This window comes from Chiloscyllium plagiosum, chromosome 41 (assembly GCF_004010195.1).
Source record: "Chiloscyllium plagiosum isolate BGI_BamShark_2017 chromosome 41, ASM401019v2, whole genome shotgun sequence".
Taxonomy (NCBI): domain Eukaryota; kingdom Metazoa; phylum Chordata; class Chondrichthyes; order Orectolobiformes; family Hemiscylliidae; genus Chiloscyllium; species Chiloscyllium plagiosum.
Window position 1 is genome coordinate 15,886,826 of NC_057750.1, and position 18,823 is coordinate 15,905,648.

General features: G+C 43.5%; 1 protein-coding gene across 4 annotated transcripts in view; it reads right to left on the minus strand.

The window, feature by feature from the left end:
- The window catches only part of zgc:154093 (uncharacterized protein LOC777623 homolog), a 66,566-nt gene extending 51,230 nt beyond the window's left edge, over window positions 1–15,336 (minus strand). For all 4 annotated transcript variants that reach the window (XM_043681014.1, XM_043681012.1, XM_043681013.1 and 1 more), the window contains exon 1: window positions 14,429–15,336. The gene's annotated coding sequence lies outside the window, so the exon portion shown is untranslated. The remainder of the gene's footprint in view (window positions 1–14,428) is intronic.
- Window positions 15,337–18,823: the final 3,487 nt, after the last annotated feature.

Sequence of the window (18,823 nt, forward strand, 5' to 3'; positions counted from 1 at the left end):
ATCAAAATGTCATATAACTGATGCAATGTATTGAATAAATTTGGATTGTCGTCAAATCTTTAATGACTTAGAATGGAGTTGCATGTTTTCATTAATTAATATGTAGATCCCAGAACTTCTTTGCAGTCACATTCCCAAGATAATTTAAGGTTTCATAAAAGAAGGTGACATCTCAGCTCAGGCAACGCATTAAAGGTGTGAGGTTAAAATCTGTATTCCAACTTTCAGTCAGACCAGTTTTATTTCCAAAGTAGGAATTTATAAAATGACACATGGACTGATTGCCTCCACGTCACAACTGAAGGTAAGCATGCCGTATGCCATCTTTATCACCTTATCCATTTGTGTTGCTACTTTCATGGAGCTATGGACTTGGATCCCTCTGTACATCAATGTTCCTAAGGACTCTGCCATTTAATGTACACATTTCTCTTGTATTTGACCTCCCAAAATGCATCACCTCACACTTTTTTGTTCAGTACTATACCAATAGAAGTCATCTTAGGGCAGCACGGTGGCTCAGTGGTTAGTACTGCTGCCTCACAGCGCCAGGGACCCGGGTTCGATTCCTGCCTCAGGCGACTGTCTGTGTAGAGTTTGCATATTCTCCCCTTGTCTGTGTGGGTTTCCTCCCACAGTTCAAAGATGTTCAGGTCAGGTGAATTGCCATGATAAATTGCCCATGGTGTTAGGTGCATTAGTCAGGGGTAAATGTAGGGGAATGGGTCTGGGTGGGTTACTCTTCAGAGGGTCGGTGTGGACTTGTTGGGCCAAAGGGCCTGTTTCCATACTGTAGGGAATCTAACCTAACTTGTCCAGATTAAACGCCACCTGCCATTCCTCTGCCCAACTTTCTAACTGACCTATATCCTCAGATAACCTTCCTCACTATCCACAACTCCATCAATTTTCTGCGTTGTCTGCAACTTACTAATGAGACCACCTATATTTTCATCTAAATCATTTATGTATTATAAACAACAGAAATTTCAGCGCCGATCCTAACGGAACACCACTGGTCACCAGAAAAACATCCCTCCACAACTACCATCTGTATTGTATGATCAAGTCAATTTTGTATCCAACTTGCCAACTCACCATGGATGCCTTATTATGAGGAAACTTGCTAATTACTTTCGTAAAGTCTATGTAGGCAACATCATCAATTCCTCAAAACCTCAATCACCTTTGAGAGACCAGATCTCCTCTGCATAAAGCTACGCGGACTGTCCCTAATAAGTCCATTCTTCTCCAAATGCTCCTGTTCCTAAGAATCTTCTCCAATAATTTCCCTACCATTAATATAAGGTTCACCGGCCGATAATTTCCTGGATTATCCTTGGTCACCTTCTTAAACAAAGGAACCACACTGGCTATTCTCCAGTTTTCTGGGACCTCACCTTTGGCTAAAGAGGATACAAAGATCTCTGTACATGCACCAGCAATCTCCTCCCTTGCCTCTTTCAGTATCCTGGGATAGATCCCATCAGGCCTTGGGAACTTACTGACCTAAATGTTTTTCAAAACACCCAACACCTCCTCCTTAAAATTGACATATCCTAGCGTATCAATATACCCTTCCCTAATCTTACAATCATCCATATGCCTGACATATTTATGGCACGAGTGTTACTTGCCACTTGTCAGCCTAAGCCTGGATATTGTGCAGGTCTTGTTGCATTTGAACATGGACTGTTTCATTATCTAAGGAGGTGAGAATGTTGTGCAATCATAAAACATAGAACAATACAGCGCAGAACAGGCCCTTTGGCCCTCGATGTTGCGCTGACCTGTGAACTATTCTCAGCTCATCCCCCTACACTATCCCAAAATCATCCATGTGCTTATCTAAGGATTGTTTAAATCTCCCTAATGTGGCTGAGTTGACTACATTAGCAGGTAGGGCATTCCACGCCCTTACCACTCTCTGCGTAAAGAACTTGCCTCTGACATCTGTCTTAAATCTGTCACCCCTTAATTTGTAGTTATGCCCCCTCATATATGCTGACGTCATCATCCTAGGAAAAAGACTTTTACTGTCTACCCTATCTAATCCTCTGATCATCTTGTATGTCTCTATCAAATCCCTCTTAACCTTCTTCTTGCCAATGAGAACAGGTTCAAGTCTCTCAGCCTTTCCTCATAAGACCTCTCCAGACCAGGCAACATCCTGGTAAATCTCCTCTGCACCCTTTACAATGCTTCCACATCCTTCCTGTAATGGGGCGACCAGAACTGTACACAATATTCCAACTCCATTTGCCACCTCTCAGCCCAATTCTGCAGTTTATCCACATCCCCCTGCAACCTGTAACATTCTTCCACACTGTCCACTACTCCGCCGACTTTAGTGTTGTCTACAAATGTACTAATCCATCCGCCTATGCCTGCGTCTAAGTCATTTATAAAAATGACAAACAGCAGTGGTCCCAAAACAGATCCTTGTGGCACACCATTAGTAACCGGACTCCAGGCTGAATATTTTCCATCAACTACCACTCGCTGCCTTCTTTCAAAAAGCCAATGAACATCCCCATTTCTGACCTGATGATGGAGGGAAGAACATTGATGAAGTAACTGAAGATGGTTGGGCCTAGGACACTACCTTCAGGAATGCCTGCAGAAAATGCCAGGAGCTGAGATGACTGTCCATCAACAAGCATATATATGCTGGTAGAGAGTTTCTCTCCTGGTTCCCATTGATGCTAGTTTTGCTAGGGCTTCTTGAGGCCAAACTCAGTCAAATGTGGCCTTAATGACAAGGGCTGTCACTCTCACCTCACCTCTGGAATTCAGCTCTTTTGTTCATGTTTGAACCAAGACTGTAATAAGGTCAGGAGCTAGGTGGCCCTGGTGCCAGACTGGATATCAGTCAGCAGGTTGGTGTGAGACAAGTGCTGCTTGATAACACTGTTGATGACACCTCCCATCACCTTATGATGATTGGGAGCAGACTGATGGGGTGGTACCCGAATTGGCCAGTTGGATTTGTCCTGCTTTGTGTACAGGACATACCTGGACAATTTTCCACATTGTTGGATAGGTGCCAGTGTTGTAGCTGCACTGGAAAAGTTTGGCTAGGGGTGCAGCGAGTTCCAGAATATAAGTCTTCAGCATTATTGCCAGAATTTGTCAAGACCCACAACCTTTGCAGTATCGAGTGCCTCCAACTGTTTCTTGATATCACATGGAGTGAATCAAATTGGTTGAAGGCTGGCACCTGTAATGTTGGGACCACTGAAGGAAACACAAATGGATCAGGACTTCTTGCTGAAGATTGCTGCCAATGCATCAGACTTATCTTTTGTATTGATATGCTGGGCTCTTCCTTCATTGAGGATGGGAATATTTGTGGATCCCTTTTGTAACAGTCCCAAGTTTGCAGGTAACACAACACTAAATAATGGGGCAAATTGTGAGGAGGATGCCAAGGTCCTTCAAGAAAATTTGGCAGATGGGATACAATATGAAGAAATGTAAGGTTATCCATTTTAATTGTAAATTCAGAATATATTTTTCTTAATTTTCAAATTCATTAGCTGCTGTTTTAGTGTGTTGGTGGATTTGCGGGCTACCATGATGCCAAAAGGTCTCAATAGTCTGCCAGTCATTTCCGAGATGTTTTTGATGTAGGGGAGAGTACCTAGGGTTTCTGGGCACGTTTTGTTTGCTTGTTTGGGTTTGTTGCTGAGAAATTAGCAGACTGTATTCATTGGGTACCTGTTCTTTATGAATATGCTGTATAGGTGATTTTCCTCTGCTCTTCATAGTTCCTCTATGCTGCAGTGTGTGGTGACTCATTGAAATAAAATTCTAAAGCGGTTTCATTTGTGGGTGTTGGGATGATTGCTTCTGTATGCAGCTAGTGAACTTGAAAGATCCCATATAGACAACAAACAAAACTAGTGTCATTTACAAAATACCTTGCAAGAACTGTAACAAACCCTACATTGGACAAACAGGCAGAAAATTAGTCATCAGGATACATAAACATCAACTAGCCACAAAAAGACATGACCCACTCTCACTAGTATCCTTACATACAGATGAAGGAGGACACCACTTCGACTGCGACAACACCTCCACCCTAGGGCAAGCCAAACAGAGACACGCACAAGAATTCCTAGAAGCATGGCATAGAATATGTTTGTCTATCAACAAACATATTGACTTGGACCCCATTTACCACCCTCTGAGGAAAAGAACAGGAGATGACATAACCACAGGAAATGACATCACTAACCCAAGGAAACCTAAACACATAAATAGAAAGCGGTCACTAACACCAGTGCTTCACCGGCGCCTCACTGATGATGTTACCTAGTATGGTAGTGAAATGTCAAAAAATGAACCTCCAGCCCAGCAAACTTACATCCAGAACCTCAACCTGACCTACAAATCTTCTCAAAACCCATCACTTAATTTATTATACAAAATACATTACCTTGTAACTTATGCTCATTCTATTTCTAATTCATTCATTAAAAGTACATTAACTTTTATTCAGGCAGGTACATTCCACCCATTCTCACATCTTATCCTCAAAGCTTAAAAATAGGGTAGAGATGAAATCCATTATTGCTGTCAGATCTGGTGCCCACCTCTTAATTGCTTTGAATCAGCTGCATGTGCATAAAACAGTAAAATAATTGACTATTTCTTGGATAACATTGTTATTTCTTTCCTGAAAATACAACTTTGAAACAATATTAAACATATCAGATTTTCTCATTATACAAATGTAAAACCTTATTTAAATTTTGTTGGACCTTTCTCAGTAAAAAGCATTAAGTTGAAATAATATGTCCTTAAATTGTTTTTGTCAGAAATGACATTTTTAACAAACTTAGAAATGTATAACTACGGTAGCTCAACTGAATGCTGCTGCTCCAGTTTGCTGATCCTCCGACTCACTAACTGTCCTTTCCTGCCTGTTGCTTCCCACCTTACCTGCTCTCCACTTTGATCATCAAGTTTCTGTTCACCATGTCTTCCACTTGCTGCTTCTTTACCCATTCCAGTCACTCCCTAGCCTTTTCTCTCTTCTGTACAATTGCTATGAGTGAGATCTTGGAAGAGGGGTGGTGAGGGAGAAGTGTATTCATTTCCTGAATGATGAGAAATTGGAAGTGTAGATATGCAAAGGGGCTGGGTGTCTTTGTCAATTCATCACTGAAGGCTAGCATGCAGGTACAGCAATCTATTGCGAAGGTAAATGGAATATTAGCCTTTATTGCAAGAGGATTTGAGTACAGCAATAGTGAGATATGACTTCTATTATATAGAAGCTTGGTCACATTGCACCAGGAAAGTACTGTATGCAGTTTTTGGGTCTCCTTATCTCAGGAAAGATATTACTGCCATAGAAGGAGTGCAGTGAGGTTCACTGGATTTGTTCCTGGGTGGCAAGCTGATCCTATGAAGAGAAATGAGCAAAATGGCCCTGCATTCTCTCAATTTCAAAGGTGATCTCGATGAAACGTATAAACGGTTTGAGACAGGCAGAGTAGATATTTTCTCCCAAATAGGGAGTCTAGAACCAATGGGCACAATTTAGAAAAAGGGAGATGCCATTTATGACTGAGGTAAGGAGAAATTCTTTTACTTACAATTTATAAATCTTTGGAACTCCAGAAGACTGTGGAAGCTCAGTCGTTGAGTATATTTGAAAACAGAAGATATAAGATTTCTGATTACCAATAGCATAAAGAGTTATATGGATAGTGTGGGTAAAAGGCATTGAATTGTTAGATTAGCCATGATTGTATTAAATGACAGAGCAGACTCAGTGAGTAGAATGGCCTAATCCTGTTCCTATGTTCTTAAGAGAGGAGGGAACAAGAGGCACTCCAGTTTGAAGGGTAGTAAGGAAAGTGGCAAGCAGAAGAATGACTGGGTGAGAGAGTGGCAGTGAGTCAGAGAGAGGTGGAATGTAGCAGAGAGCTGGTGAGTTAAGAGAGGCGGCAAGCTGGAGGTCAGTGAGTGGGAGTGAGTCAATGAGCCAGAAGAGGGTCAGCTAGCAAGGGAATAAGCATATGGGTGGCAGATGGGGTTCAGCAAGTCACAGAAATAGCAAGTGCATATAGTAAATACCACTGATGTATTCTTCACAGAGGTAAAAAGGTTACTTTGAACGTGAGGACAAGCCTCTCCTAATTGGTACAGAAGAGGTCAGGTGGTGCCCATAGATCTCTGGAACTCAATGACTTTAAAATGCAAAGATGTTGAATGAGATAACTTAAAATGAGCACTTAATGTAGAACAATTAGTGCTGAAATATCTAATTCAGAATATGGCTGCATTCTGAAACCAAAACTGACAGCACTATTAAATGGACAGTGACTTTTGACATAATTCTGCTGGTGACTGGAATATTTCTCCAGCTGTCTTGATACATTTTCACCTCATTTTTCAAAGTATTGTGACCATATTAAATTATACCAGCGAAAACATTTCCCAAATGTTCACCAGATCAATTCAGATCACTAAAGGTACCATAATAATGGAAAGTATTCTCCTATTTCTACAAAAATGCTTGGATAAACTAATTTGGTCCAGATTCCCTCCAGAGATGAAAATTTAGCCTGAATCATTTGGCCGAAATAATCTGTGGTCCAGAACCAACTCTGGGTTGTTCTATCTTCAGACTAACCAAATACTGACTTGTGATCAGAAGAAATATGTTCAATTGGTACTCAAAGAGCACCACCTTCAGGGCTTTCAAGGTGGAGCAGCCTGTGTCACAAAATGTTTTTTGAAAACATTTTGACCAAGCATCCACATCAAGAAAGTTAACCTCTATCTGGCCTCTCTACAGATGTTGACAAGCTGTGTGATTTTGGTATGTTCTCTGTTTACTTAGAACAATTATTTGTTACCTTGGGATGGGGTAAGGAAAATAATTTAGTGTGATTGGGGGAGCATAATATCTAGAGTCATAGAGATGTACAGCATGGAAACACTCTTCAGTCCAACTCGTCCATGCTGACCAGATATCCCCAAATTAATCTTGTCCCATTTGCCAGCACTTGGCTCATATCCCGCTAAAACCTTCCTATTCATATACTCTCACCTTAAACCTATACCTTCTAGTTTTGAACTCCTTTACCCTGGGGAAAAGACTTTGGTTGTTCATCCTATCTATGCCCTCATGATTTTATAAGGTCACCCCTCAGCCTCCAACACTTCAGGGAAAATAGCCCCAGTCTATTCAACCTCTTCCTATATCTCAAACCTTCCAACCCTGGTCACATCCTTGTAAATCTTTTCTGTACCCTCTCAAGTTTCACAACATTTTTGCTGTAGCTGGGAGACCAGAATTGAATGCAGTATTCCAAAAGTGGCCTAACTAATGTCCTGTATGGTTGCAAAAGACCTCCCAACTCTAATATTCAATACACCGACCAATAAAGGCAAGTGTACCAAATACTTGCTTCACTATCCTGTTTACCTGCAATTGCATTTTCAGGGAATATTAGATTACCTACAGTATGGAAACAGGCCCATCTGCCCAACAAGTCCACACCAAACTTCCGAAGAGTAACCCACCCAGACCCATTCCCCTACCCTGTATTTACCCCTGACTAATGCACCTATGGGTAATTTAGGATGGCCAATTCACCTGATCTGCACATCCTTAGATTGTGGGAGGAAACCCACACAAACACGGGGAGAATGTGCAAACTCCACACAGACAGTCGAACCCAGATCCCTGGCACTGTGAGACAGCAGTGCTAACCACTGAGCCACCATGCCACCCCGCACCCCAAGCTCTCTTTGTTCCGCAATGCTCCCCAGGACTTTACCCTTAAGTGTATATGTTCTCCCTGATTTGCCTTTCCACAATGCAGCACCTCACATTTATCTAAATTAAACTCCATCTACCACTCCTGGGCCCACTGGATCCAGGTCCTGTTGTATTCTGAGATAACCTTCTTGGCTATCCACTGCATTACCAATTTTGATGTCATCTGCAAACTTACTAACCATACTTCCTATATTCACATCCAAGTCATTTATATAAATGACAAAAAGTCAAACGGATCCTTACGGCACACCGATGGGTCACAGGCCTTGAGTCCAAAAAGCAACTCTCCACCACCACCCAAATATGTTCACTGACTGTACTCCCTGGAATATCCTCTCTCAGTACAGCCATAATGTTATCCCTAATCAAAAAGCCATTACCCCTCTTCTCTTGCCCTTCTTTCTATCCTTCACATTGCACCTCTACCCTAGAACATTTAGTTGCCTGTCCTGTCCATCACTGAGCCACATCTCTGTAGCAGTTATGATATCCCAGTCCTGTGTTCCCACCCATGCCCTGAGTTCATCTGTCTTACCTGTCAGGCATCTCACATTTAAGTAAATGCAGTTTAATTTATCAGTTCTACCTCGTTCTCTACTTTGTTCCTGCCTGACTTGCTCCTATTCCCAAGTGCACCATCCTCACACTGATCTCTTTTCTCACTATTTCTCTGGGTCCCACTCGCTTCCCAATCCCCCCACATTACCAGTTTAAATCCTATTGGGTAGCTCCAGCAAATCCCCCCACCAGTATATTAGTCCCCTTCCAATTCAGGTGCATCTCATTCTTCTTAAACAGGTCACTTCTACCCCAGAAGAGATTCCAATATCCAAAAATATGAATCCTTCTCCTCTCCACCATAAGTAACTAGCCTTGAGGACATGATTTTTGACTTGCTAGTTCATTTCCTTTATTCTCTCCTCAGAATCTTGTCCTTTTTCTCTGCCTATGTCGTTGGTTCTAATTGTACAATAACCTCCTGCTGGTCCCTCTCTCCTTTGAGAATATTCTGCACCCTGTCCGAAACATCCTTGATCCTAGCACGAGGCAGGCAACTCACCTTTCTGATCTGTCATCTGTCTGTGCCTCTGACTAGAGAGTCCCCTAACGCAATCAATCACTTGGAACCTGATGTATTCTTTAAAATATTCTTTTCTCAGACTGGTAACTCTCCCTCTATTGCAAGAAATGATTATATTCTAAGAGATTACCTTGACCGGCTGCTGCGGATTGGTACATTTCAAAGTCCAGGACTACATGCTGAGGGATGCACTAAAGCTTGGGGCACGTGCTGCCAAGGTGCAATGGGAAAAGACAGCTGTCCAGGGTCTTTCTGCCAAATTATAACAAGGGCCCGTTTGGTTGTCAGACCTTCTTGTTGCCTCCATATGAACATAACAGCACGGTGGCTCAGTGATTAGCACTACTGCCTCACAGCACCAGGGGTCTAGAACACTTATATGTACTTACAGATGATTTTATGAACAAAGTATATTTTTGAAATTTAAAAAAAGCCCAATTTGTAGCAGACCTCCTGTTTCTGCTGGAGTGCAGGATATCACACCTCAGCAACTAAAGGAAATGGAGCTGTGGGCCCACAGGCCTCAATTTGGTCAGGTAGTACTGATTGCTGTTCCTCCAGCCTGGATATTCTGCTGCTAGGAGGCAACTTCAACATCTCCTAGGGAAGTGGTGGTCAGATGCCTCCTCATAGCAGATACTATGTACAGAATCAATTCTGCGAGACAAATTAACACGTATGCCCCAGCAGTAAAGAGTGAGTGGCTGGTCGTTCTGCAACTGCTGCCATTTTTGCTGGCGATGTGCAAGCCGGTCATTCTGGTGACTTGAACTGTATCATCAATGCAGCTGGACTCAGCTCAAGGACAGAATTCCTGTTTGTGTCCTGGGTATTGTTGAGACGGTGTTCTTCTCTGACCTCTACCTTCTGTTAACTGTCTGTCACCTTCAGGACGATCAGCAAAGGAAAGTGGAAGCTGAACATACTAAGGAGCTCAAAAGGGATTACACAGATTGGAGAACTATGAAATCCCTCTTTGAGTCTCCAGCAGACTGGTGGGGAACAGTTGAGGAGAACATCAAGAGGTTCTTTCATCATTAAAGGTGTTCAAAAGGTGAGAGAGTAAGATGGGCAGTCCTGTCCAAACTCCAGAAAAGCATGCAGAACTTAGTCCTGCTGCAGACAATGGGGGTCAATATCAAGGAGGATTTCCAGGAGATGAACAACTTGCAAGCCTCTCTTTTTGCCTCAGAGACCTCCAAGATAATCTTCTGGTCTAGAGTCCATTCTATACATGTGCTTCTTCTCCCAAAAGATGCACCGGCAGAGCTCTGATCAAAAGCCTGAAGGAAGAAGATGTCATTTCAGTCTGACATCCCAAGGATAGCAAATCCTTTATGCCAGACTGTGTGACACGATGCCCACAGCATGTTTTCTCAGTTGTTCCCATATTCTATGATAAAGATCTTAAATGATAGCATGCGGGAGAGGCTAGATCAGCCATTAGCTCTGGATGAGTTGACCAAGGCCCTCGAGTCCTTTGAAAAGAATAAAACGCTCGGAAGCGATGGCTTGCTGGCCAGGTTGTATTCAACTTTATGGGTCGTGATTCGCCAAGATCTGCTGGAGGTATACAAGAGCATACTTCTATCAGGTAGCATGTGCGAATCGATGAAAGAAGATATTAATAGCTTTTTCTACAAGTAGAAGGGGGAGAGGGAAGAAATTAGATATTGGTGATCAGTTTCAATGTTAAATTTAGATTATAAAATCGTGTCCAAGGTCATCACCAATTGAGTTAGGTCTGCTCTGAGCTCAATGATTCACCCCAACCAACTAATGTATACTGGGCAGGAAGATCTCTCAGAGCCTTGAGCTTCTCAGGTATATGATCACCTAAGTGCAGGAAAGGGAGAATGGACATTTGCCTAATCAGTTTGGACCAGGATATTGCCTTTGACAGGATATTGCACACCTACGTGAGGGATGTGTCCTCCAAAATAGGCTTTGGGGAGTGAATGCACAAACTACACCATTTTACACCAACATCGGTAGTGGAGTCTCAATCAACGGGTGGGAATAAGAAAGCTTCCTGATTAGATCGGCGGTCAGGCATGGCTGTGCCCTCTCTCCTGCTCTGTTTCTGTGTTGTATAGGGCCTTTTTCTGAGTCCTTCAGGAAGACTACAAGCCAGAGAGGGGTGACAGTTCTGGGCACAGAGACCAGCAAATCAAAGCCTCCCTATACATGATGACGTCACTGTTTTCTGCCTGGATCTGCTTCAGTACACAGACTCATGAGCATCTATGACCAGTTCGAACTGGCCTCAGGAGTCAAGGTAAATCAAGGCAAGAGCAAGGCCATATTCTTTGGGATTTGGGCCGATCAATTCTTTATGCCCTTTGCCATCAGGTCAGATTATCTGAAGGTCCTGGCCATAAGATTCGGAATGGCTGGGTGCGTGCCAAGATGTGAGAAGAGTGTATTGCCAACATGAGGTACAAACTGGTCAAATGGGAGCATCATTCTTTTTCCATTTCGGGTAAAAACCTGGTCATCACATTGTAAGATGTGCTCAGTTTTGCTGTGGCACATTTGTCAGAACTTTCCAACAAGATGTAGCTTGTCTGGTGGTGAGAAGGGCACTACCTGGGAGATCCTTCATGTTTGTGGCACACTGTCTACAAAGAGGTCACACATCTTCTGGAATGTGCCTATGCAAAGTTGTGGAGAGAGACGCAGTGGTTTTGTCAAAGTTCATCCCAAGCAACTCTTGTGATGCAGGACTCTATCCTCTACTGTCTGTTCCCCAGGACACACACTGAGACAAACTTCGACTGCAACCGCAAGATCATCAATGAAAAATGTTCTTTGATCTGCTCAAAAGTTGTTGGTCTTCCAGCACAAATAATTTACCTCAACAGAATGTTGCAGACTGCCACAGTCCAAGGTTCTGGAGAACATGCTGAGGGATGCATTAAACCTTGGGGCATCTGCCACCAAATTGCAGTTGGGCAAAACTATCATGTAAGATATTTCTGCCAAAGTTAAATGGGGGTCCGTTCAGTTATTAGCTCCTCTCATTGCGTCAAATATACTCAAATAGAATCCTTTGAGAGTAGGAAATGCTTTTGGTTTCTTGCACCTTCAGGGAATGTCAAATTCTAGTGTTTACTTTTCTCTATATTGCAAATATTATATAGAACTGCTTTAGTACCTGTGTCTGTGCATAGTTTTTAATGAATAAAGTGCATTTTTTCAATTAAAAAAATCTGTAGACAAGTGTTGGTTGGAGGATTGGGTGCATGAGTTAGTCTAGATATACACACTCTCCAACACCTCCACTTCACCTGTAAGTGTTTCTGACAAAGTCTTTTGATATGTTTATGCCTTCCTAAATGTACCTTCTTTGCTTTATTTGGTCACAAGCCAAAGATACCCAAGGGTTGGTTGGGATATTTGATGTCTCTAGGGTTATGAGGATTTCCCCCCTAAAACATTTTAGTTATCTTCCTGGTATTCTCCTTCTTTACAGTAATATATTCATCCAAACACTTGGAGATTTAGGTGTGTTCTGTTAGAAGACAATTCAGGTGCTAGTTTAATAGGTACTAGTGTTAATACTAAGGTATTTTCCGACAATTACATAATTGTAATTATTGAAAAAAATGTATTTGCAATCTTAAAGGTTCTTTCTTTTCTTGCAATTCTTGTCCCTTTGTTTAAATGAAATTGTGGATCATCAGTGGCACCACACATTGAAACTCACTGATTTACAGATTTCCACTACTCATTCTTTGAAGAAAACCTGCTCATTAGTCATGGTCTCTTGTTCTGGATTCCATTCACCAGAAGAAAGAGTTTGTATTTATTGTATAAATTTATTTTAATCAGATCAGATCACCCTTTAAATTTATATTCAAAGGAATACAAGCCTAGTTTAGGCAACTTGCCCTCAGTTTAACCCTTTTAGTCCTTGTATAATGTGCATTCTGATATGATACACACTGCCATGATGTTTTCCAGTGCATTGCCTGGTGGCTTATGGTTAGCCTGCAATCAATCCTTTTGGTCTCTGGAGCTGTTCAGTATTCTGAGTTGGAAGATGGACCATGAATATGTCTCAGCAGCAGGGCCTCTTGTCTTTCACACATTATGTATTCTATTACATCATAGTAACTATATACAAGTTACACTAACTCTCCACATTATTAACTAAAACAAGAGACCAACTGAATCTCCACCCAGATGCTGATTGATATCAGACCTATCAGGACACAGGACGATGGAAACATGAACCCTTTCACCATCGTGACCTTATGCAATGTACAAATCTGACACAATTCATGGGCTTTCCCAAAAAGTGGAAGGTTCTAGCTCCTAAGTTAGCAGAGCTAATTTCTCCTGATCTTTCAAACTGCTCCCAATAGCTTGAAAGTTAAGGGATGATCAAATCATCCCTTAACTTTCTAAATTCCAGGGAATACAATTCTAGCCTGTGTAGTGTCTCTTTGTAATTTAACTCCAAACATTAAGTAAAATTATGCCTTTTTGATGGTTTAATGTCCAGAACCACTTACAATATACCAGCTATGCTCTGAACCAGGCTTTGTATAGCTATATTGAGACTTGACCCTCAGATTCTAATCCTCAAGATATAAAGGTCAGCCTTCATTTAGGCCATTTTTTTGCACCAGTTTGTGGCATTTTAATAATCCCAAGGATCTTTCTGTTTCTGTAGATTTTGGCTTTTCATTATTTCTAAACTGCTCTGTTCCTACCTTTTGGGTCAAATGAATAGATAGCCTTACTTTTGCTGACATTGAAATCTATATATCATAGTTCTGCCCATCTATATAATCAATTGTTATGTTCAGCTTCTATCCCCACTGCTCATAAATACTGCCTGTCTTTCTAAGTTCAGCAAACATGGCTATTATTTATCCAATAATGAATATAAATTAAAAACAAATACCAAGGCTGTTCGAGAGGTCTTCCTTTGTGAAAATTGCTTGCTGCACTGCCCCTACACTTAAATGATTGTACTTCAAAAGCAATTTTGATTGTCCCAAGATTATGAAAGATTTCACATAAACTCAATACCTACCTTTGCTTTAAATTAACTAACCTTAAAAATTGGTAAAATCAACTAATGGTTAGGGGACAAACCACTAATCTATATATGTCACATCCTGCTATATTTTTCCAATCCTAATATTTCAGATTCCAACTTTTCAAACTGTTTAAACATTCAATAGATTTTAATACCTATTCTATTATTCAATTTAGTGGATTGATCTGTGTGTTAACTCCATTGACCTACCTTACTTCCATAACCATGGAAACCCTTGTCCAACCAAGTGCAGAACTGAAATTTTGTTTGGTAATTAAATATCGACCAGGGATTTTCAGGAGAACTCCACTGGCCATATTCAAAATAGTGCCTTTTATATTGGCCTGAAAAGGTCATTTAAAACAGTCTGCTCTGCCAGTATCAAACTCCCACAGAACTGGCACTGAAGACTTTAATGTTACATTCAAGCACTCTAGTGGTAATGGACAGAGGCAGAGTCGAAGTTCAAGGAAATGTTTACACTCACCCCCTCCATTTCAAAGATCATACATCGAACTGAATTGTTATTTTAATCAACTTGGTTGGATGTTATAACACATCTGGAGCAAGTGAGGGTTCACAAGAGCCCCTCAAACTGCATAAGTAGATGAATTTGAATCTCACAATGTCATCATGATCATCTTTGTTGTGTCGGAGAAGAAAAATGCTCCATTGCATTGTCCACCAATCAGATTCAACTTGCTAACTCATGCAGAACAAATGGTTGCTCCCTTTGAAATGTGGTATTCTTGCATCTGTCCTGATGAGTGCAAGGGTTGAACTTTGGCAAGCAGGCCTCTTTCTTTACCAGTACTGACTATCCATAAAAATGGTATTATTCCGAAAATAAATGGTACAGATGCTCGCAAAATTAAACACTCCGCATTCACCTACAAGTAAACCACGCCATTGAATAAAGAGGGAGTCAAATATCACCAGGATTCAGTCAGTTTCCAATCTCAGCTTGTCCAAGTGGTGAAGAGGACATAAAAACAGGGTGTGAGAGAGAGCTCACGGCAAGTCTCTCGTCGCCTCCGAGCCTTCCGGGCGTTGCCATGGCGACAGGACAGCACCAATATGGTCCCGATATCGCGAGATATCCTTGAGTCCAATCTCGCGAGATTAACCCCTCCCACCCGCTGTCTCCCGCTCGCGCGTCCTTAGCAACGGAGCAGGGCGTCACATGGAGAGTGGTCACTCGGCTCCCGCCGGCTACGTTTGGGAGCTGCTCCTGTCATGGCGTGACCCAGAAGCTCTCCTCTCCTTTTAACTTTTGTCCTAATGTTCAGTCAGGAGAGATTCAAGGCCATGAGCCTGCTGACGGGGGCCGCGGCCGGGATGGCTTCGGGCTTCCTGGGCTTCTATTACATGTGGCGGCACCACAAAAGCCGTCTGGTGCTGAAGGGCCTGGGGCCGGAAGGTACACTCCAGCCCTTCGCCCGGTCCCAGTCCACGACGCAGCCGCAGGCCAGGCCCCAGTCTCAGCCCCGCCCCCACGGTCCTTCAGAAGAGCATCACGAGATTCGGTGGCATCTGGACTCCATCCAAAGTTGCCTGGACGGTCTCAAGGCAGAGGTGTCGTCTCTCAAGGAGTGTATCCAGTTCATCGTGGAGAGGCAGACCAGCCTGAGGAAACCCAAGAGCTCCAGGAAGAAGAAGAGGAGATACGAATCTAAGCGAGACAGTGACGACTCGACGGAGTCTGTCTCCATCTACTTCACAGCAAACGCGGGGAAAGCCTCAGACAGCGAGAGTGAGACGGGTTTAGTTAGAGTTCCTGCTCCCAAAGGGTGAGTAACATTACCTGGTGCATCATATTGATTTTACTAGCTGTGTGACTTTGGGCTTTGATTTATATCGAAGTCCTCCTGCTGGCCGCCCTCAGTACCCCAGTTGGTGATTGGCTCAAGGGATATAAAATCAGCAGTGGAAAGATGAGATGGCTGTTCCTTGAGCTTATATTGAGCTTCATTGGAGTAGTGCAGTAGTCCCGAGATCAGAGCGGAAACAGTGTAGAATCAAAATGGTAGGCAAAAGGTTACTCTTGCAGATTGAATAAAAGTTTACTCTGCAAAACAGTTAAGCAGTCCACGTTTGACCTTCTCTAATTCTAACAAGCCTTTAAGGTGTGAAGCAAATACAATGTGCTAAATTGGAAAGAGGACAAGTAAATTGTTGCACAGAGGAGGTATACTTGGGGACTTGGATTGTGGAAAGGATAAAGGAAAAGTGTTTCAGAAGTTGGTCTGTTGCAGGTGACTGAGAAATAAACCAGAGTATCACAGAAGAAGCGGACTTAGTAGTGCTGGGAAGGTGATGGAGTCTTGTTTAGTGGCATTACACTTGACATAGTGATGAATGATGTGTTAAACAGAGACTGGTGGGATGGAAGGTTAGGAGAAAGGGAATCTTTTCTGTGGTTCTGGGAGGGAGGGTGGGAAAGAAGTGAGAGCAGGTAAAAACAATGATTGCAGATGCTGGAAACCAGATTCTGGATCAGTGGTGCTGGAAGAGCACAGCAATTCGGGCAGAATCCGACGAGCTGCATGTCGGATGCTGCCTGAATTGCTGTGCTCTTCCAGCACCACTGATCCAGAAAGAAGTGAGAGCAGATGAGGGCAAAATAGAATTGGTTGATTGTTTTTAGAAATAGATGGAAAGAGTGGGACAAGTTGGCGTTAAGATATGCAAAACTACATATTTGAATTTTCTGATGTCCTAGCTCATAAGGGGAATAGTAGTAGCATTTTGACCCCTTAAGCCTGCTCCCCCATTGAACAGAAACATGGCTGATCTGACTTCTTCACATTCACTTTCCTGTGTTTTCCTTGTAATCCTTAATTCCCCTGTTGATCAAGAGTCTTAAGTATATACAAGCACTCTGTTCCCCATAGCTCTCTGTGGCAAGTTCAACCTTGTGGCAAGACTCTTAACCTTTTTTTTTAAGATTACATTACAGTGTAGAAACAGGCCCTTCGGCCCAACAAGTCCACACCGACCCGCTGAAGCGAAACCCACCCATACCCCTACATTTACCCCTTACCTAACACTACGGGCAATTTAGCATGGCCAATTCACCTGACCCTGCACATCTTTGGACTGTGGGAGGAAACCGGAGCACCCGGAGGAAACCCACGCAGACACAGGGAGAACGTGCAAACTCCACACAGTCAGTCGCCTGAGGTGGGAATTGAACCCGGGTCTCAGGCGCTGTGAGGCAGCAGTGCTAACCACTGTGCCACCGTGCCGCCCACCGTAACCTTCTGGCAGAAGAAAATCCTCCTCATCTCAGTCATAAATTGGGGCCTCATTATTCTTAGACTGTGTCCTCTGGTCCTAGACTCTCCTATGAGGGAAAACATTATCTCAGCAATTACCCCATCAGGCCCCTTGAGAAAGTGAGGATTGCAGATGCCGGAGATCAGAGTCGAGAGTGTGGTGCTGGAGAAGCACAGTAGGTCAGGCAACGATGTTTTGGGAATAAGCCCTCCATTAGAAATGAGGCTTGTGGGTGGGTGGAGTTGAGATATTAATGGGAGGGCGTGGGACTGGAGGGTGCTGGGTATGTGATAAGTAAATGAAGGTGTGGGTGGAAGTGATAGGTCGGAGGGGAGGGTGGAGTAGGTGGGAAGGAAGGAAGATGGACAGGTAGGACCGGTCAAGGGGGTGGTGCCAAGTTGGAGGCTTGAGACTGGGATAAGGAGGGGAGGGGAAAATTAGGAAACTGGTGAAATCCACGTTGGTCCCATGTGGTTGCAGGGCCCCATGGCAGAAGATGAGGTGTTCTACCTCCAGGTGTTGGGTGGTTAGGGTTTGGTGAGGCCTGTGACCTGCATGTCCTTGGTGGAGTGGGAGAGGCAGTTAAAACGTTCAGCAACGGGGTGGTGGGGTTAGTTGGTGCAGGTGTCTCAGAAATGTTTTCTGAAATGATCCCCAAGTTGGCGTCCTGTCTCCCCAATGTAGAGGATACCTTATCGGGTGCAACGGATTCAGTAGATAAAGTGTGTGGAAGTACAGGTAAATTTCTGCCAGATGTGGAAAGATCCTTTGGGGCCTTGGATGGAGGTGAGGGGGGAAGTGTGGATGCAGGTTTTGCGCCCTGCATTGGCAGGGGAAGGTGCTGGAGGTGGGGGTGAGCTGGTGGGGGGTGTGGATCTGATGAAGGAGTCATGGAGGGAATGATCTCTCTGGAATGCAGATAGAGGTGGGGAGGGAAATCCCTAGTGGTGGGATCTGTTTGCAGGTGGCAGAAGTGGCCGAGAATGTAGCAATGTATGCAGAGGTTGATGGGGTGGAAGGTGAGTACCAGGGAGTTCAGTCCCTGTTGCGATTCGAGGGGTGGGGTTCAAGGACGGACAAGTGGCAAGTGGAGGAGATGCACTGGAGGGCATCGTCGACCACATGGGAGGGGAAATTGTGGTCTTTGAAGCAGGAGGCCATTATGGATGTTCTATGGTGGAAGTGGTCCTCCTGGGAGCAAATATGGTGGAGGGGGAGGAATTGGGAATAAGGGATGGTGTTTTTACAGGAGATTGGGTTGGAGGAGGTGTAGTCCAGGTAGCTGTGGGAGTCGGTGGGTTTGGAGTAAAAGTCACTGTTTGGTCAATCACTGGAGTTCGAGATGGAGAGGTCCAGGAAGGGGAGGGAGGTGTCCGAGATGGTTCAGGTGAATTTCAGAGCTGAAACTGTGTTGCTGGAAAAGCACAGCAGGTCAGGCAGCATCCAAGGAGCAGGAGAATCGACCTTTCGGGCATGAACCCTTCTTCAGGAATGAGGAAAGTGTGCCAAGCAGGCTAAGATAAAAGGGACTTGGGGGAGGGGCGTTGGAAATGCGATAGGTGGAAGGAGGTTAAGGTGAGGGTGACAGGCAGAAGTGGGGGTG